General features: G+C 43.4%; 1 long non-coding RNA gene across 2 annotated transcripts; it reads left to right on the top strand.

Moving 5' to 3' along the window:
* Positions 1 to 1180: 1180 nt before the first annotated feature.
* LOC125159868 (uncharacterized) lies at positions 1181 to 19705 on the top strand. Of its 2 annotated transcripts, XR_007149951.1 has the most exons (4): positions 1181 to 1472; positions 6882 to 6918; positions 18818 to 18947; positions 19257 to 19705. It is a non-coding gene; the product is annotated as an uncharacterized LOC125159868 (long non-coding RNA). The 2 variants fall into 2 exon arrangements; XR_007149952.1 differs by lacking the exons at positions 1181 to 1472; positions 6882 to 6918 and adding an exon at positions 11409 to 11458.
* The last annotated feature ends 1530 nt before the right edge of the window (positions 19706 to 21235 follow it).

The following is a 21235-nucleotide window of genomic DNA, read 5'->3' as shown; positions in this document are numbered from 1 at the left end:
TTATTTTAGAGACAGACAAAGCACAAGCGGAGTCGGGGCACAGACAGAGGGAGACAGAATGGGAAACAGGTTCCAGGCTCTCAGCAGTCAGCACAGAGCCCGACGCGGGGCTCGAACCCGCGAACCGTGAGATCATGACCTGAGCCGAAGTCGGACACTCAACCGACTGAGCCACCCAGGCGCCTCTATTACATCCATTTAAAGACGGGAACCATGGGGCTTGGAGCGTGTCAGTAACAGGCTCCACCGCCTCAGGCCACTTCCCTGCAGCCCGGCCAGGAGCTGCTCTGGGCCTGAACGCTGCATTTCCGCCCTGCCCAAAGGAGGGGGAGTGGGCGCTGGGCCGCCGGGCGTGGGAGGCGGGGCTTCCCGCGGAGGCGGGGCTGCTGGTGGTAGGGGCCCAGAGCGTGCGACGCCCCGAGGACCTTCCCACCAGGGGCCAGGCTGCGCGGCGGGCGGCGGCGGCTCCTCACCGGAAGCGCGGCGGCCGCGGGGGCGGCTCCTCACCGGAAGCGGGCCGCGGCGGCTGCGGCGGCTCCTCACCGGAAGCGCGGCGGCGGCGGTGGCTCCTCACCGGATGTGCGGCGGCGGCTCCTCACCGGAAGCGCGGCGGCTCCTCACCGGAAGCGCGGCGGCGGCGGCGGCGGCGCCTCACCGGAAGCGCGGCGGCGGCGGCGGCTCCTCACCGGAAGCGCGGCGTCTGCGGCGCCGGGTCGTCACCGGAAGCGGGGCCGCGGCGGCTCCTCACCAGATGTGCGGCGGCGGCGGCTCCTCACCGGAAGCGCGGCGACGGCGGCGGCGGCTCCTCATCGGAAGCGCGGCGGCGGCGGCGGCGGCAGCGGCGGCGGCTCCTCACCGGAAGCGCGGCGGCGGCGGCGGCTCCTCACCGGAAGCGCGGCGTCTGCGGCGCCCGGTCGTCACCGGAAGCGGGGCCGCGGCGGCTCCTCACCAGATGTGCGGCGGCGGCGGCTCCTCACCGGAAGCGCGGCGGCGGCGGCGGCGGCGGGTCCTCATCGGAAGCGTGGCGGCGGCGGCGGCTCACCGGAAGCGCGGCGGCGGCGGCGGCGGCGCCTCACCGGAAGCGCGGCGGCGGCGCCTCACCGGAAGCGCGGCGGTGGCGGCGGCGGCGGCGCCTCACCGGAGGCGCGGCGGCGGCGGCGGCGGCGCCCCACCGGAGGCGCGGCGCGGGCGGAGGCGCGGCGCGGCCTGACGTAACCGGGCGCTCGGCCCCGCCGAACGCGGCTGACGCTGCGCGGCCAGAGAGCAGGCCCCGCCGCCGCCTGGGCTTGGAACGCAGCGCGCGCGGCCATGGCCTCCGGCGCCGCAGCTAAGCGGGCGCAGGGCGAGCGGGCGGCGGGACGGCAGCCCCGGCCCCGGCCCCGTCCCCAGCGCGGGGCTGACCGTGTGCCCCCTCGTCTCGTCCCACAGAGGCGGACCCTCGACAGAGGCTGCTGCGCACCGTCAAGAAGGAGGTGGGTGCCGCAGGCGGGGGCGGGGGCTCGGGGCGCGATCCTGGGGGAGGGGGCTTCCAAAGATGGATCCAAAGATCGAGCAGACAGCGTTGGGATCATTAAGGTGCTCATAACAGAAGAGAGCTGTCCCTGCGGTTTTTGAAACAGAAAAGTTTCTGTGGTTTGTAAGAAGAATTTTCAAAGGAGTTTAATTTATTCATGTCCATTTGTTCACTTCACAAGTAACTCTTCAGTGCCTGTTAGCTACTAAGTGTTATCCTGTTGTTGTAGAATACAAACGTTCCAAAACCAGGCTCTGCACCCCAGGAGTTTGTTTTCAGCACTGTCCTTTGTGTTATTTACTCTATTTAGTGCTTACTAGGTGCCAGAGTCTCGTAGAGCTTGTAGTGATCATTGTTATTTTGTATTGGCATTTGTTCCAGGTACCGTAAGTTCCCGTGAGGAATCCGAGTTTTCAAGGACTGGGTAGAATCGACGGTAAGCGTGCAGAGTGAGTCGTTCAGTTTGCCAGGTAGAGAGGCAGAAGGGCCGACATTTGTGTGTTTGACAGTGTTTGCAAACTGTCACGATTACGTGCTTGGCGGGGTACACAGCAGTGCAGAGGCGAAGGTGTGCGAGTGACCTTAGCGGGATTTATGAGCAGCTGGGTTTTGCTGGTAGAAAACGTGTGCTAGGACAATGGTTGGGAATGGGGTGAATACCTAGGTAAGACAAGCTTATGGAAGTTTCTTAGTGCTGTAGGAAGGAGTAGATCTTCCCCGATAGGCCTCGGGCAATTTCTTCGGTAGAATGCTTTTAGCGGCAAATAATGGGTGACGTCTAACAGTGACTAAAACAGCAGGAACCAGAAATGTTTTGATGGTTCAGTGATGTCATCAGGATGCCAGTCGTCTCTTGTTCAGGTTTGGAGCTGGTGGTATTTTTCTTTCTCCTTTCCGGGGTGGCTAATTAGCCACGGCTCCAGGTGTCACATTCTCGCACGGCAACTTCCAGTGGGTGGGAAGGACTGCTTTCCTTTGGGTGTTTCTTTTCACTAGGAAGAGGCTTGCAGCAGACTTCCTCTAACATCTTAAAGACTAGGTTAGGTCACACACTCATTCGCAACGGGTCCCTGGTAAATCAGGTTCTGTGATTGGCTTAGAATAATCCTTTCTCTTTTTGAAGCCGGGGTGAGGCCACCTTCTCTGTGTATGGAGACAATAAATATCCAAATAAAGTTGTGATTCTCTAGCAAGAATGAAGACTGTGCAATGGCTCTTAGGGAGGGAGCCAGCAGTATTTGATGCAGGGATTTTGGAGGATTTGAGGCAGAAGACTAATAAGATTAGATTTGAGTTAGGACACTCCGGTTGATGCATAAAATACAGATCACCAAGCCTTTTTCCTAAAGAGCCAGTGAATGTTTTAGGTGATGTGGTCTCTGAGCTCTGCCCTTATAGTGTGAAAGCAGCCATAGCAGTATGCAAGTGAAGACATGGGACTATGCCCCAAGAACACTGCTTACAGAACCAGATGGCAGGTAGGATTTGGCCTGTGGCCGTAGTTTGCTGAAGCCTCATATGGAGGATAGGTTATAGGAAACCACATAAAGAGACTGGGAGGCAAAGGAAGCTCCTGTTTCCTTAGCCTAGTATTAGGCCATTATGAAACTTTCAGCTGTGTAGATTGAAAACGTCAGGGGGTTCAAATTATTCCATTAATTTTTCTTTCTGGGCCTTGTGTCTTTCTCATTTGTTTTGGTTAACTTTGTTTTAATCACTTAAGAAATAAGAATAATATTTGGTGCCTTTTTTTTTTCCCTGCGAAAATCATCAGTTAAGAACTCATGTTTGACTAGGGCGCTGGCAAGGGAAAGATAAAGCAGAGACCGAAACAGTATAGTTAATACGAATTTGTGATTCCTGACTCTAAAAAGTTAGAGGGTGAGAGAGAACTCTCAGAAGATTCCGAGGTTTCCAGGTTGTGTGCAGGCATTTCAATTGGACGTGAAGAATGAGTAGGACTTTATCAGATGAACAGAGGAGAGCAGCAGGAATGAGGACACAGTAATTATGACTTTTGATTATCTTGGCAATAACTGCCTTTAATAGGTGAACTATTTTTTAATTTTTTAAGAAATGAAGGAAAGGAAACAAACAAACAAAAAACTATAATCAGTAGTATGTTTTTATACTGGGTCTGATAGTTCTGTTTTTTCTAGAACAATCCCTGTTACTTCTCTTGATTCCTATCTGCCAGAAAAAATGAACTAAGTCCTAGTGTGTGGGAGAAAGTTAACTGATTTTTCATATTTGAGAGGAACTTGTATATGGTAGAACATAGTGGCAACCACCAGGATTCTCTTTTTTTTTTTTTTCTGAGTAAAATAGGATTGTTGCTTGTTGCACGCTTTCTGACATCAAGATTTCATCTATTCCTTTTAAACCATTCTTCAAATGGATATATAGGAATGTAGGACTTTTCAATGCAAATACCAAGAAAAAGAGTTTCCAGGAAAGGTATTCTGTGACATAACCTTCTGACTGTAACCACGTGTAAGACATCAACCCAAATAATAGAAATTTCGTATAACTCAGTTGTGTTGGAGGCACCCTAACGACACCCAGATTTGATTATTGACTAGAAGAGCTCACAGACTTCGGCATATAGTTGTAGTCATGCCTGTGATTTGGTATGGGGACAGGCTAGAAAGGCCAATCTGCACCGAGCAATATCGTGCATGGGGTGAAGTCCAGAGGAGACCAAGCGCAGGCTTCCAGGAATCCTTTCTGTATGGAGTTAGTAGGATGTGCTAAATTCCTCCAGCATGAAATTAGGACAGCACAAGTGAAATGTTGTGGGCCAGTACGAGGCTTATGGATACTCAGTGCCCGAGGTTTCATCAAATGCTAATCACATAGCCATCTTCTCCTTAGCATGTCCCCAAATTCCAGGTGTCCAGAAGGAAATCAAGTGTGCGGCCTGAAGCACATTGATTGTACCAGCACTTAGGCAGAGTGAGCGACTCTTAACCAGCTAGGGAATGGTGGGAACCCTCCTGAAATCCAAGATCCCAGGGAACCACCAAGGGCCAGTCATTCAAGCAGGATGTTCTGAGGGTAGCCCTCTTTGGCCCGCTGGATGAAACCTGTTCTGCATAGGAATTATAGCCCTGACTTAATTTTTGGTGCTGTCTTAAGAGTTTATTGCACTAGCAAGTAATATGATGGTTACCATGGTACTGGTTTCAGTTTCATCATCCATATGAAGTAGGTATTTGCACAAAAATTACTAGGGCAATATTAGGTCATTATAATCTTTTTTTATGTGGCTAAGCTTTCATTATGACTCTTACATATGGTAAATGTAATGATTTTCGACTTAAAATTAGAATAAAATCTCTTAATTGTATGGAAAACCCAGGTTTGATTCATAGTGCTGAATCCCTGTTTAAATTTTTTTTTCAACGTTTTTTTTATTTATTTTTGGGACAGAGAGAGACAGAGCATGAACGGGGGAGGGGCAGAGAGAGAGGGAGACACAGAATCGGAAACAGGCTCCAGGCTCCGAGCCATCAGCCCAGAGCCTGACGCGGGGCTCGAACTCACGGACCACGAGATCGTGACCTGGCTGAAGTCAGATGCTTAACCGTCTGCGCCACCCAGGCGCCCCTGAATCCCTGTTTATACTTACAAGATATTTGATCATATTCACCAAGTGTTTTCTTGCCTAAGTATACAAATAACTTTTGTATTTTTGTATTTTGCTGTATGTATTTTCATATACTTCCATATAGGAGACAGTCCCCCTATTGTGTTACTTTGATCTCTGTCTTAATTTTCAAGGTGACTGTATCATGCGTTAATATATGCTAAGAGTAGCTTCAGTGGATACCATGTGTTGTTGTTGGTGTTGTTTTATGCATTTAAGAAGCCTTATTTTTACAGAAGTTTTAAGTTCACAGCAAAATATAATCGAAAGTACAGAGTCTCCATATACCATACCCCTGTACACACCTAGCCTCCCCTGTTGTCAACATGTTGCACGACAGTGGTCCATTTTTAGTAGTATATTTGTTTCAGTTCCTTGGTTTAGTTTTGAGCAAGAGAGCATGCATGTGTGTGAGCAGCAAAGGGGCAGGGGAGAGGGGGGAAAGAATCCTGTGCTGTCAGGACAGAGCCTGATGTAGGACTTGATCCCATGAACTGTGAGATCATGACATGAGCTCAGATCCAGACTTGGATGCTGAACCAACTGAGCCACCCAGGCACCCTGAGAGCAGTGGTGCATTTTGTATGGACACTAACTCTTCATTTTGAGGCCCAGTCTCTAATTTGCATTAGTGTTCATCCTTGGTGTTCTAGATTCTATGAGTTTTCACAAATGTGTAATGATGTGAATCCACCTTTGTGGTATCGTGTGAAAGAGTTTCACTGCCTTAAAAGTCCTCTGTGCTGTACCCCTTTATCCCTTCATTCACCCCAACCCTTACCTCCATAGCCGTGCTCTTTCCAGAGTGTCATATAGTTAGAATCATACGGTGGATATCTTTGAATGTTTAGAAAGTTAAAATTCCCTGGTAATTGAAGGTCGGCATTCAAGACATTCTTTGCCCTTTGTTTTGTTTTGTTGCTCTTCAGTAGAGGATCTGATGACCTATGCCTTCCATGAAAAAAAGCATGATTTCTCTAGCTGTGTGTCACCTAATGGGGAGGGTTGAGAAAAATGACATCATGAACCACTACATAGCACTCACATTGGGATCATCCTCCTCTGTGATGTGCGGTGGGTGTAGACAGACTCTCTAGCAATGGAAGAAGACAGTCCCAAGAGGTTAGAGCTTTATCAAAGCGGAATGCCAAATCCTTCTTACTTACCTTGCCATTGGAAATAAGGTCAGGGAGAGTGTGTTTGCTATGGTGTGGCCATGCTGCAAAGGACAATAGCTATAGAGCACACTTTGTGAGGCAGTGTTTCATCCTAAAAGTGAACAGTCTCTACTGAAGGCTGGGGCAGTTCTGCCGTGTTAGAGCAAAATAAAGATACTGTCTTTTAACTCCTCTAGTAGTGGAAGTCCAGAAAAATCATGCTAGTTTCAGTTTGACATTGTCAGCTTACGACCATCATTCTCCTAACGATACCATTTTTCTCCAGTGTCATAGAGTCAGTCAGTGATGGTCATTGGAAACATCGGTTCACCTGTAGGTGTCAAATTCTGATAAAACCTATTCTTGCTTTTGGTCAATAAGGAGGAGAAAGTAAGATTTCTTAGTGCTTGAACCCTACCAATCGTATAATTACCATTCAGTGTAGTGCGGTTTCCAGGTGTGGTCCCAAAGGCATACTTTTTAACAAATCATAAGCCGTACACTTGTAATTTCCTCTATTTTTCGATTGTTGATTTAACATGTATTTTGCTTTCTTCTCTAGGAGGAGATAAGAATGCTGAGGAAGACTCTATAACCAGGTAGGATTTTTATGGATTTGTAAAAATCACATTTGTTGGGGTACCTGGGGGGCTCAGTCGGTTAAGGGTGTGACTCTTGATTTCCACTCAGGTTTGTGAGTTCAAGCCCCACGTCGGGTTTTGCGCTGACAGGCTCCATGGGATCTCTTCCCCTCTTTCTGTGTGCACTCACTCTCAAAGTATAAAGGAATGAAATGAAATGAAATGAAATGGAAATTGAAAGGAAAGGAAAGGAAAGGAAATGAATGAAGTGAAAATTATGTGTTTCCTAAGGGAACGCAGAGAACAAAAGCAGTTGTTGTGTGTTCTACCCTGGACTAGACACTATGTCTTATGGGTAACGTCTGTTCAGTTATATAGTCACTGCATAGCTTTGCAAAGTAGCTGTGTTATTGTAGCCTACCTTTTATTTCTTTGGCAAATGTGGTTCAGGGAGGTGGATTACTCGCCCCATGATTGCATAGTTAATGAGTAGCCGAGGGCTTTGCCCATCAGCCCGTGAAGCTTCCACATCCATTCTCTGGTTCCTCAGCAGCTCTGAGATGAAGATAGAGATCCTAGTGCAGATCAACTCAGAATGTCAAAGGTAATGATGTCAGAACTCTAATTGAGGGTTTTCTTAAGAATCCAGGTTAGTCCAAGCATTTGCCCTTATATATCTGACCACTAGTGCTGACAAAAGTCATTAGTGCAGTGGTAACTAGTCCCTTGCTTTTACCATCAGAGATTTAAGGGTGGATGTCAACTATGGCCATGGTGTCACAGTTTTTACATAATAAGCAAGATCTTGTCAGGCAGCACCTTAGATGTGGTGATATCTCCTCTTTTGAGCCAAATGATTTTTCTGTAAGGGAAGGATATCTAGTTGTAGACCATGTTACATTAATTAAATTCAGCCTCTCTTTCGAGGATTTTGCTCTATGATTCTCTGTTGCCTAAGTTCCCAGTCTGGTTTCCCTTTGGGCTAGTACCCTTGACTAGTTCTAGGAAGCTTTCTCTTTGTTTGGAGTTGTGTTTCCCCATGACTTTTCTGTACTGTGTTTTTGCCTTTTAACTTTCTTCTCTGGTTTTCTTGGTATTTTTTTTCCATTAATTTTTCCACTTCTGCCAGCGAAGTACTCTCCATTTTTCCAGAGGCCAAATCAAAAGCACTTAGAATCTCATGATTTAGGGAACCTCAGAGATTAATTCATCAAAATACCCTCTGGTACTTCAACCTCTGTTTAACCTCCTTGCCCAATGGTTGTTTCCATGGAGAACTTGAAACTCAAAAGAGATTGAAGTGACCTATTTGGATATGATAAGTGACAGAAATGAGATTTCAATTCGGGTTCTTTTCTTGGTTTCTTTCTTTCCTTTACTTGTTTCTTTTTTGTCTTCATCTTGCAGGCAAGTGTTTTAATAATAGAAAGCGGGAGAGTGTATCTTATGAATACAATGAAGGAGAGTAAGAATCGAATTAGCAGAGGAGAGCAGGTTTCAAGAAGAACAACACTGAGTTGGATAGGAATAAGAGTTCAAGAAGAGACGTCAGAATATGGGGGTTTATGCCAAGTAAGATAAAGGCGAATGACAGGAATGAAGGACCCAGGATTAGGGGAGTTGTTTAGAAAGGCATTTCTGGGTCTGTTTCTGCTTTTTCTCTGTTTGCTCATTTGTTCCCTTTTTTAGATTCTACATAGAAGTGAAATCATATAGGATTTGTCTTTCTCTGACTTAATTTCACTTAGCCTCATACCATCTAGGTATATCCATGTTGTTGCAGACGGCAAGATCTCATTCCGTTTTATAGCTGTGTAATATTCCAGTGTGTGTGTGTGTGTGTGTGTGTGTGGGTGGGTGTGTGGGTGTGTGTATACATGGTCTGTTCATCTGTTGATGGACAATTGGGTTGCTTCCATATCTTGTCTATTGTAAATAATGCTATAATAAAGATAGGGGTGCATATATCTTTTCAAATTAGTATTCCATTTCCCTTGGGTAACGAAATACCCAGTAGTGGAATTACTGGATCCTATGGTATTTGTATTTTTAATTTGTTGAGGCCCCTCCATACTGGCTTTCACTGTGGCGATACCAATTTACATCCCGACCAGTGCGCAAGGGTTGTTTTTTCTCCACACCCTGAGCATCCCTTGTTGTTTCCTGTGTGTTGAAATTGTGCCATTCTGACAGATGTGAGGTGAGAAGTCATTGTGGTAACGTTTGTAGATTTAATTTTCAACCATTTCAGAGAATTCCCTGCTTGTCACCCTTGGTTATGGAAACTCAGACTGGGTCTTTCCTGGAGAATTCACAGGTTAGGAGAGGTGGAGGCAAAACAGCGAACGGAAAGCTTTTTTAAAACGGGGTCCAAATTTTGTAAGACCTGTACTCTTGAAACCGTAAAACACTGATGAAAGAAATTGAAGGTGACGGAAAGAGAAAGACATCCGATGCTCATAGATGGGAAGAATACTTATTTTGAAAGTGCCTACACTACCCAAAGCAATCTACAGATGTAATGCAATCCCTGTCAACGTACCAACAGCATTTGTCACAGAGCTAGACAAACAATCCTAAACGTTGTATAGAACCACAAAAGACCTTGAATGGCCAAAGCAATATTGCAAAAGAGGAAACCTGGAGGTATCGCAATCTCAGATTTCAATTTTATCCCAAAGCTGTAGTAATCCAAACAGTATGGTGGGTACTGGCGTAAAAAGTAGCCACATAGCTCAATGGACTAGAACCGAAAACCCAGAACTAAATCCACCACTGTATGGTCAGTTCATCTTCCACAAACAGGAAAGACTATGCAGTGGGGAAAAGGCCGTCTCTTCCCCAAATGGTGTTGGGAAGAGTGGACAAGCCACATGCAAAGAATGAACCTGGAGCAATTTCTTTACCATACACACAAATGAAATGTATTAAAGACCTAAGTGTGAGACTTGAAACCATAAAAAAAAAAATCCTTGAAGAGAGCACATGCCGTCATTTCTCTGACTGTGGCTGTAGCAACATTTTACTAGTTCTGTCTCCTGAGCCAAGGGAAACAAAGCAAGAACAAACTATGGGGACTACATCAAGCTACAAAGCTTTTGCACCGTGAAGGAAACCGTCAAAACTAAAAGGCAACCTCTGGGATGGGAGAACATATTTGCAAATGTTTTGCAAATCCAGTAAAGGGTTAGTATCCACAATGTATAAAAAATTGATACAAGTCAACACCCCCCTCCAAAAAACCCCAGTTTCAAAATGAGCAGAAGACATGCCCAGACATTTTTCCAAAGACACCATACAGATGGTCAACAGACACATGTAAAGATGCTCCCCAAAACTACAACGAGATGCCACGTCACACCTATCAGAATGGCTAAACTCCAGGACACAAGAAGCAAGTGTCTGCGAGGATGTGGAGACAAGGGAACCCTCTTGCACTGTTGGTGGAAATGCAAGTGGGTGAAGCCCCTGTGGAAAATAGTATGGAGGTTCCTCAAAAACTTAAAAACAGAACTCTCCTATGATCCAGTAATTGCACTACTGGATACTACCCAAGAGAATACAAAAACACGAATTCCATGGGACACACGCACCCCTGTGTTTATTGCAGCATTATTTCCAGTAGCCATCTCAAGCGTCCTTTGACAAATGAGTGAACGAGGAAGAAGTCTTATATGTATGTGTGTGTGGAATATGTATATCCATACACACACACACACACACACACACTGGAATATTACTCAACCATAAAACAATGAACTCTTGCCATTTGCAATCACCTGGATGGAGCCTGAGAGTAGTATGTTAAGCAAAGTCAGGGAAAGACAAACACCATATGATTTTACTCGTGTAGCACTTAGGAAACAACGGATGAGCAAAGGGAGAGAAAAAAGGGGGGACAAAGCAAGAAACAGGCTCTTAACTGCCGAGAACAGATGGTTCCCAGAGAGGAGGTGTGTGGTGGGCGGCGTGAAGGAGGTGATGGGGATGATGGAGTGAGTGCCCTTGTCATGATGAGCACGGGGTGAGTATGGAGTTGATGAATCACTGTATTGTACAACTTAAACTAATATAACACTGGATTTTAAAAAAAATTTTTTTTCAACGTTTTTTATTTATTTTTGGGACAGAGAGAGACAGAGCATGAACGGGGGAGGGGCAGAGAGAGAGGGAGACACAGAATCGGAAACAGGCTCCAGGCTCCGAGCCATCAGCCCAGAGCCTGATGCGGGGCTAGAACTCACGGACCGCGAGATCGTGACCTGGCTGAAGTCGGACGCTTAACCGACTGCGCCACCCAGGCGCCCCTACTGGATGTTAATATTACTGGAATTAAAATAAAACTTAGTGGAAAAAACAGAGGCCAACTTTTAATTATAATAAGAAACTTCGTTGAATAAACAGATAGCTGACCTTTCACTTAATTTTTGAAATTTTGTTTTTAAAAAAGTGAACATGTTTTTGTAGTATATTTTTGCTCTAAAGTCTTTCTGACAAACCTGGTCCTAGAGATTCATGGCCTACATCAGCTAGCCAAGACGTAGATTTCGGTACCAAGGTAAAGTACCCTCCTGTGAAACTCACTTTCCTGCTCTGAATTTAGTTTTCTCCCTTATTTACTCTGAAAATTTAAGAGTAGCCTGTGCATCATCATTTTATGTGTGTAATGGAAATTTAGCAAGAACAAACCCCTTGACAGATACATGACACGTTGAATTTTTTGTTTTGTATTGTTTTGTTTTGTTTTACTTTGGTAAATCCTAGGGGTGGGGGCTGAGAAAAGAGTGGGCTGGAAAATATATAATGACCGTCGAATTATATTGGGAAAAGCTTTCCCATAATGGAGGAAATATGACATTTGGTTAAGGATAAGGATGCTTACTGTGATACTAACATGACTGATAATACTGAAGCCTAATGAAATCTTATTGGATCCAATTATCTATTGTATGTTGCCCCCGCCCCAGGCAATTTTTATTTTGAGAGCGAGATACAGGATTTTCCTTTGTCTCTATCCTTTGTTCTATATTTAGACTAAAATAATATAGAAAATGTAGAAACTTAGATGTTTACATTATTTCTCAACATTTACCTTACAAAGGTGTTTCCCTGTATTTTTGAAATAACTCCATGAAGAGTAAGTTAAAATTGTGCATCTCCCTGAAGAATACGTATTTTGCTGAGAAGAGTAGCCCTTTGAGCAGAGGCTCTTCTTAGCCAAGTTGTCAAGTTTCTAATTTCAGAAATCTTTCATATTCTAGCTTTTAAAAATATCTCCTCCTAGTCCTTGTGTCTGACTCTAAAATTTAAAGTTTCAGACATCTGATAGTTATTTAAATATTCCTTTCAAAGACCCTAAATCATTATAAGCTACTGGAGGTTAGGAAACATACTTGTTTGACTCCTGGAGCTCCTAGAATGAAGTCTTGCTTGGAAGAAGCAATGTCATAGGTTTTGAATGTGAAAAAATGAGTAGGGAAATGGAATTCCGTAGAATGGAATTTGAAAAGTAATGAAATACGCATGATGTATCACAATTAGATATGTGAATTTAAAAAGTCAGGCTTCAGTTTATATTCCGTTTAGTGTTTAATACGTATAAACGCAAAGGAATTCTATTGAGAAAATCAGGAGTTACATACGAAAGAAGGTTACCATATATTTTTAGTCTCCTCCCATTGTGAGCTTAGAATTGCAGAGAAAAAGTCCTCAGCCTTTGTTTTTTCAACCCCATCTGTGTCCCGTCACATACATCCTTTGAAGGTTCACATTTCTTTCTAGAATTCTCATTCCCAGTTCTTTCTCCATAGTGAAAGTTGATGTGTTAGAAACCTTTCTTTTTCTGTTTTTTCGTTGGTCCAGTAAGAATTTATAGCTTTTAGGAAGCGATAGATGCCAGTAATCGAACAATTTATTTTATAGTGAAAAAACTTAAATATTACAGTATTTATAACCAGATAACTGTAGAGTGCTAAAAGTCAGTATTATTAGGGATACACTGTGAATCAAAGCCTCTGTTTTACGTATACGTTATATATATATATACTATATATGCATACACTATATATTTTTATACTATATATATACTATATATATGTACTATATATATATACTATATATATACACTATATACATATAGTGTATATATATATGCCATAAATATGCACTATATATATACTATATTTATATACACTATATATATACAGTATATATATTCACTATATATACACTATATATGTATACTATATATATATACTCTATAGATATATATAACATATATATGTGTGTATATATATATATATATATATATATATATATACTACTGTTCACAGTATATTCCCAATTCTACTTATGTACCTGTTGAAAAATATATGTTGTTTCCACTTACCTTATTTTGCTCACATTTCTCCTTTTCTTCCTTGTCTTAAGCTCATGCTTGATTGATTGGTCGTGTCTTATATTGTTTCCTTTTTTCCTCTTCTCCCCCCATAGTTTTTAATGTAATTTTTATGTTTTAAAAGTTTATTTATATTGGAGAGAGAGAGAGAGAGACAGACAGAGTGCAAGTGGGGTAGGGGTAGAGGCAGAGGGAGACACAGAATCCAAAGCAGGCTCCAGGCTCCGAGCTGTCAACACAGAGCTCAATGAAGGTCTCAAACCCACAAACCGGGAGATCATGACTCATGAGCTGAAATTGGAGGCTGAACTGACTGAGCCACCAACGTGTCCCCCCCCCCACCATGCTCTTTTTTAATGATTTACCCCTACCCTAATTTGTCTTTGCAGAAAACATTTCTTTAGTGTCTGTTCTTTTAGTACATCACTTTCTGTCAACTCCATTGTCAACATATTGGTTATGGAATTCTACTGTCTGTGTGGTTTACATCCATGACTCATTGCCCCACAAGGTTTATTATTCTTTTCTTCTCTTTCTTGGAAGGAGGTGAGCTAAATGTTTTTGTAATGTTTGTATTCCTCTTGGAAAGGGAGGGAGAGAGAGAAAGAATGACCAAGTGCTTGTTGTTGTGATCTGAAAATAGGCAAGGTATGATCTCAGTCGTTTTATATTTGTGGAGGGCTGTTTTGTGACCCAGGATGTCATTTATATTGGAGAATGTTCAATGTGGACTTGAGAAGAATGTGCATTCTACTGCTGTTGGACGAAGAGATCTCAATATATCGGTGTTGATATCCATGTATGTAAATGTATATATTAAGGCCAATATATATGTATGTATATCTGAATACATCTGGTCCAATGACACATAGGATCTGTGTTTTCTTACTGATTTTCTGCCTTGACGATCCGCCTATTGCCCCGAGTGGAGTCTTAAAGTCGTCTACAATCATGGTATTTGTATGTATACATTTATTCATGTTTGTGATTCATCGATCCATACATGTGGGCCTTTCACTTTGGGGACATAAACATTTATAATTGTTAGCTCCTCTTGATGGATAGACCCCTTAATTACGATATAATGTCCTTCTGAATCTGTTACTACAGTGTTTGGTTTAAAATCTAGTCTTTCTGGTGGAAGTGTGGTGACTCCAGCTTTCTTTTGACTTCTAGTAGCATGATAGGTGGTTCCCCATAGCTTCACTTTGACTCTGGAGGTGTCCTGGGGGCTAAAATCAGTGTCTTGTTGACAGCATATAGATGGATCTTGTTCTTTGGTTTTGTTTTGTGTTTTATCCATTCGGATTCCCTGTGTCTTTTGATTGGGGCATTGAGTCTATTCACACTCAGAGTGATTAGTTAAAGATATGGATTTAGTGTCATTGTGTTATCTGAAGGTTTCATGCTTTTGGTGAGGCCTCTGGTCCTTTGTAGTCTCTGCTGCTTTCCACTCACAGAGTCACCCCTTAGGGTCTCCTGCAGGGCTGATTTAGTGTTCATGAACTCCATTAGGTTGTGTTTGTCTTGGAAAGCCTTTCTGTCATTTTCTATTCTAAATGACAGCCTTGCTGGGGAAAGGATTCTTTGCTGCATATGTTCCCATTTATCACATTGACTGTTTCCTACCCCTCCCTTCTGCCCTGCCAAGTTTCATTGGACAGGTCTCCTGCTACCCTTATGTGTCTTCCCTTGCAGATTAAGCCCCGTTTGTCCCTAGCTGCTTTCAGAATTCTCTCTTGATCTTTGTATTTTTCCAGTTTCGCTTTGAACATGTTGTGGTGTTGACCTGGTTTTGTTGATTTGGAAGGGAATTCTCTGTGCTGCCAGGACTTGGATGCCTGTTTCCTCCCCCAGATGAGGGAAGCTCTCAGCTATAAGTTGTTCAAATAAACCTTCTGCCCCTTTCTCTCACTCTTCTTCTTCTGGGACTCCTATGATGTGGCTATTATTTCGTCTTACTGAATCAATTAGATCTCTGGTACCTGCCTCGTGGTCTAGTCATTTCGTTTCTTTCCTTTCTCTGCTTCATCTTTGTCCATATCTTCTGTTTCACCGATTCTGTCTGCTTCTTTACCCATCCTTGCTGTCACTGCATCTAGTTTATGTTGTATCTCCTTTACAACATTTCGTTTTCAGCATTCAACGTGACGATTCCAAAAACTTGATCAGATATATTGTTTCTGTCTCTTTTGAGCACTTCTCTGGCTGTCCTTTCGTCCTGGAATTGTTTTTGAGGAGAATTCTTCCGTTTTGTCGTTTTGGCTAGTTTCCTGTCCTTTATGTGTTGTAATAGCTTGTTCTGTGTCCCACACCTGTGAGTACTACTGTATTAAAAAGGGATCACACACTGTCCAGAGCCTGGCAGTCGAACGAGTGTTTTTGGGGTGTGTTGTGTGCACTCTTTTGGTGCATCTTTGCTTGCTTCTCACACTATTTGGAGTGGTAGTTTGGGCCTTCCACCCGGTGTGCTTTGATTTGTTTGTTGATGCAATCTTGGGAAAAAGGAGAAGAGGGTGGTGAAGAATCCTTAGCCCAAACAAAGAGAGAAGTGACAGGAGTGGAAAAAAAGACCAGGCAGTGACTCAAAGGAGCTCTAGGGCTTAATGTAGAAAGAGAGGGAGGAAAATGCAGGAGATCTGGAAAAGTATAGAGAAAATGCCCGATCAAACAAACAAGGAACCAGAACAGAGGAACAAAGAATCTCTCTCTCTCTCACACACACACACACACACACACACACACACAAATATACATGTATATATGTGTATATATGTGTATATATGTGTATATATGTGTATATATATATTTATTTACATATGTATATGTGTATATATATATATATTTATATATATACATACTTCCTCTTCTCCCTGATTCCAGAGGGAGAAGAGGAAAGAGGAGGGTAGAAAGAGAAAAAAGGGAAAAGACAAGAAAGGGAAAGAAAAGATGGGCGCCTGAGTGGCTCAGTTGGTGAAGCGTCTGACTCTTGAATTTGGGTCAGGTCATGTTCTCGCTGTTGGTGGGTTCGATACCCCCACCAGGCTCTGCAGTGAGAGGATGGAACCTCCTCGGATTCTCTCTCTCTCCCTCTCTCTGCCTGTCTTCTGCTTGATCACTCACTCTCTCTCTCTCCAAATAAAGAAATAAATGTTAAAAAAGAAAAGGAAAGACAAAAGAATAATAACTCAAATGAAAACAAACAAACTAAGATAGAAAACCGGAGGAGAGTTGTCTATTGGTGCCTGGGACTGGTGGCTGTGCTGGTCTAGACGACGGGCTGTCTGGTCCCATCAGTGTCAGTCTCACTCCCATAGAGAAGCAGTTACCAGGCACAGAGAGGCAGGGTTTGGTGTAATAGGCTGCCTCCACGGAGGCTCACTGTCCGTTCCCTGAAGCCCCACGATGTAGGTCATGGGGAGAGAAATGGCGACCTCCCAATCTCTCCTGCCCACACGAGGTGTCTCAAAACTCACTGTTTAGGCCATCCTCACAGAATAGCCTGGGGGGCCGGCTTGCCCTGCTGCACAGTCTCCTGTGCTCCCTGAGCACTGAGCTGGGATTCAAAACCTTGTAGGATCCCGCTTTGCTCGGACCTGGTAGTGGAGTTGCACCACTGTGCGCAGTGGACAGAGGGCCTCTGGCTCGTGCCTGGCTCGTCTTTTTCCCTTGGGCAGGGCAATACCTCCTCTTTCCACCATACTCAAGGTGTTCTCTCCCAGTGTAGCCCTGAGATTGCTACCAAGCCTAAGGGCGGCTCCCTCCCCACCAGGCATGGGAGGTGGCAGCTCTGGTCTAGAGAAAGTCTGGAAACCTTGAACATTCTGTTTTTTGGCTTCTAAGGCTGTTTTGCAAAGTAGAAACTGGCTCTCTGGACCTCTCCTTGGTCGGTGGTCCGGACAGGTTTTCTCTTATCCAAATACACTTCCCACAGCCTCTCTCTCTTCCTTTCATTTCTCCACCAAAGGGCTTCCCCCACTCTATGCCTGTGCTGCCCATTTTATTTCTTCCAATTCACATACACACACTTCTGTCCCGCCAAGCTGTCTGTTTGCACAGGTGGAGATTTTTCTGTCCTTCTGCAGCCTGTGTTTCTGGCATTCCAAGTGTTGTGACCTCAATACTGCTGTGTTTGAGGGACAAGGGAAATTCTGATCCCCCTCCTCTGCCATCTGAACTCCTCCCGCCTCCCTTTACTTTCCTTTTCACAACTTCAGAGTTCTGTGTAGGTTTGCATTATTATATCAGTTCAATATGTTTTATAGATATTTATGATGGGCTTTTTTCTTACTTGAACTGTATTGATCTGAATTTTCTTTTTGTTTTTTTTAAGTTTATTCATTTATTAATTGGAGAGAGAGACAGAGAGAGCACAAGTGGGGAGGGGCAGAGAGACAGAGGGAGAGAGAGAAGATCCCAAGCAGACCCTGCACTGTCAGCGCAGAACCAGATGGGGGGCTTGAACCCATGAACTGTGAGATCATGCCCGGAGCCAAAATCAAGAGTCAGGTGCTAACTGACTGAGGCATCCAGGCGGCCCTAACATTTTCTTCCTACGTCCACGGGGTACTTTAAATTTAATATGCCCTAGTTTAAAGACATTGTTTCTGACGCTTTCCCTTTCCTCTTTCCCGACTCTTTGTAATCTGCTCTGTCATTTGTGTTCCCTAGTCTAATAAATAGCATTCCCGAAACAGGAAAAGTCCTGGACTCCGAACTTCCCTGAAATGACCGCATGCTGTCACTCACCACATTCGATAGTTTGTACCTGCTTCCCATTTTTCATATGTTATTCCTGTAATTCACTCTCTCACCTATAATTTTGCAGTACTCTTCTGGTTTTGCTGTCTTTACGTTCATCCTACATTGCCTACATTGTCCTACATCCTACATTGCCAGAGTGACCTTTCTAAAATATACTTGTGACGATGTCACTCCTCTGCTTATTCAATGGATCCCCATTACCTGAAGGAGAAAATTCTTGTTCTAGCATAACACTGCTCTTTTTGTTTTTTTTTTTTTTTGTGTTTCGTCCTGATGTTCCGGTAATATCTCTCTGTCTATCCCATTCCCAATAACTGTTCCAGGTTTGCCATATTGCATAGGTGTTGTCACTTACTATGTTATTTCATACTTGATCCTTTTGCTCATTCTAGAATGCCCTTCACACCCTCCCCGTGCACTTTGTCTTTTAAGATACAGCCCTATCTTCCCAGCGTTTGCTGAGCTTCCCAAATGTAAGTGTTTCCTCCTTTGTGCGTTCACTGTATGTTATTCACTTCCCTTGTAGAACTAGAGGATGGTATTTTTCTGTCCTTACCTGTTTTCATGCATCTCTACCGCTACTAGCATATAGAACAGGTCTGTCTTTTATTTCTCTTTCCAGCTCCTCCCCGGATCGTGGCTGTGACTTGACAGATACAGTATGTGCTTGTCTTTCCGAGTGGGTGAGTGCATGACCAAATGAATTAATGTGATGTTTTTCTGAAGTTGGGTTTTTGTTTTGTGCTGTTTTTCTAGGAAGGAACAGCAAAGTCAGCAATGGAAGCAAAGGAAGATGGTGTTGGTATTATTGAAAATGTGCCACCAGAGCAAACAGTTAATGACAGTGTGACTTCTGCTGGTGGAGTGCATAAAAATTGCAGAAGTGGTAAGCTAGTGAATCTCTGTGAGTTGTTTTCCTATGATTCAATACTAGTATGAGAAAAATCTAAAAGTATGTAGATCCAAATATATTATCCTTTTTTCGTGAAGATATTTTTCTGTTGCTATCTTTCTTTCTGAGTATCCCAAGTACGACCCCCTTTTACTTCCGGAAAATCTCGAACCCCCTGAACATCTTTTCTGCTATTGCTTTTATTTTATTGAAATATTCATGAATGGAGATAGACTTGTGTATGTGTTTAAAGTTCATAGTAACACATGTTTTCATTAATTTATCTGTGACCGTATTCTCTAGATATGATGTCAGCATTAGAATTAGGAGAAGAGGAAGATGTAGAATCACCTTCTCTTCCTGAGGTACTGTCTTCTTCTTATTTTTAAGTATAAGCATGGAGTGATGTTAAAACGTCCAAGAGATGCTTTGACTTCACTCTCTCATCTCTGCATTTGCCCACAGAAACAACTTCCTTCTATGTTTTCCTATATGTGATAAAATAATTATGTGTTAATTATGAGCACACAGCATAGTAGAGTTCTGCTAATTTGCAGACGTAATGAAAGTTGTGTAGTATTAGTGCAGAAAACGAAGGCTTGGAGGGAATGAGTTTGGGTTTTGAAGTTAAGGTATCTGAAACACTAAAGAATTACTCTAGGTCAACGTATGGCCAAGTGTATGATCCTGTGGTGTATACGGGATCATGTGTCAGACTCCTCCTGACATCCAGAAAGAGTTTGGATTATGGTGTTTACAATTTGAACCTTCCAAAGATATGGCCTGGGACTTGATAATAATATGTTTGGATTGTCAAGTAGATCTACAAGGAGCATTGGGATTATGATGAGCACAGTTTGGTTTAGTGGTGCTTCAATAAGTAAAACCCATTTTGGATAATTAAAATAACTTCGCAGTCCTACTTGTGGTAATGTAAGTAAAGTAATGATGACCTATTCTAAGGTGACAACTAGGGAAGGAGGTGAAAAGGTTCTGATCTCTTAGGCTCAGGCAGCTGCTGCATAATGCTACAAGCACTGTACTTGAAATCAAAAGACATGCTAGCATCTTGGTTCCGTCACTTCCTAGCTGTGGCATCTTGGAAAAACTTGCTTGAATGTCAATGACCTCGTTCCTAAAAATGGCACTAATAGCCACCTCTTGGTTATGTGGAATGAACAAATGTGGCAACGTTTTGTAAACTGTAAAGCGTGCTATAGAAATAGAAGACAAAATGATCGCAGTGGCTTTTAGTGACTTACTATATATTGAGGATACTTTGTTTGGTGAATGTTTGTTTATTGTTGAGAGCGGGGTGGGGGGACAGAAGATCCGAAGCAGGCTCTGCACTGAGAGCAAGGAGCCCAATGCAGGACTCGAACTCATGAAATTGAGAACATGACCTGAGCCAAAGTTGGGCGCCTAGTCGACTAAGTCACCCAGGCCCCCCAAGAAAATACTTGTTTGAAATGTGAAGATGTCTGAAGGCCAATAAAATGGCCATAGTGTCCAGAAAAGAATGGGAAAGTAGGAACGGGGTTTTGATTTTCTAATTTGGCTCTATGTTAAGTTCCAGTAATCTCTTGGTGGAGACATCATACAGGTATGCAGTTGACCCTTGAACCAGGTGGGTTTGTACCGTGGGAGTCCACTTACACACAGATATTTTTCAATAAATAGAGTACTCTCCTGTAAACGTATTTTCTGTTCCTTATGATTTTATTTTTCTTCTTTTTTTTTTAATTATTTATTTTGAGAGAGAGAGTGGACAGAGCATGTTAGTAGGGGAAGCGGGGGCAGAGAGAGAATCTTCATCAGGCTCCACACTGCCAGTGCTGAACCTATCATGGGGCTTGAACGCAAGAAGTATAGATCATGATCTGAGCCAAAGTCAAGAGCCTGACCTTTAACCGACAGTGCCACCCAGCACCCCTTCCTTCCGATTTTCTTAGTAACCTTTTCTTTAGTTTATAGTGTAAGAAGACAGTATGTTAGATATATATCATATATATGTATATATATATTTTATACATATACACGTATATATGTGTATATATATATATACATATATATAACAGAGGAAACATGCATTAATCGATTGTTTATATTGTTGGTAAGGTCAGCATTCCATTATCCTAACCCTGAACTTCCATGCTCAGTTTATAGAGTTAATGGCCAAATGAGGCCGAAAAGGTAGTTTAGATCCAGAGAGCACGTACAAGGGCTTCTGCTTTAATGTTCTGGTTTTTAACATATATATATACACTTTTTGATTTTTATGT

This window comes from Prionailurus viverrinus, unplaced genomic scaffold (genome assembly GCF_022837055.1).
Source record: "Prionailurus viverrinus isolate Anna unplaced genomic scaffold, UM_Priviv_1.0 scaffold_73, whole genome shotgun sequence".
NCBI lineage: Eukaryota > Metazoa > Chordata > Mammalia > Carnivora > Felidae > Prionailurus > Prionailurus viverrinus.
The sequence above is the reverse complement of the archived record's forward strand: the minus strand, read 5'-3'. Positions and strand labels throughout refer to the sequence as shown.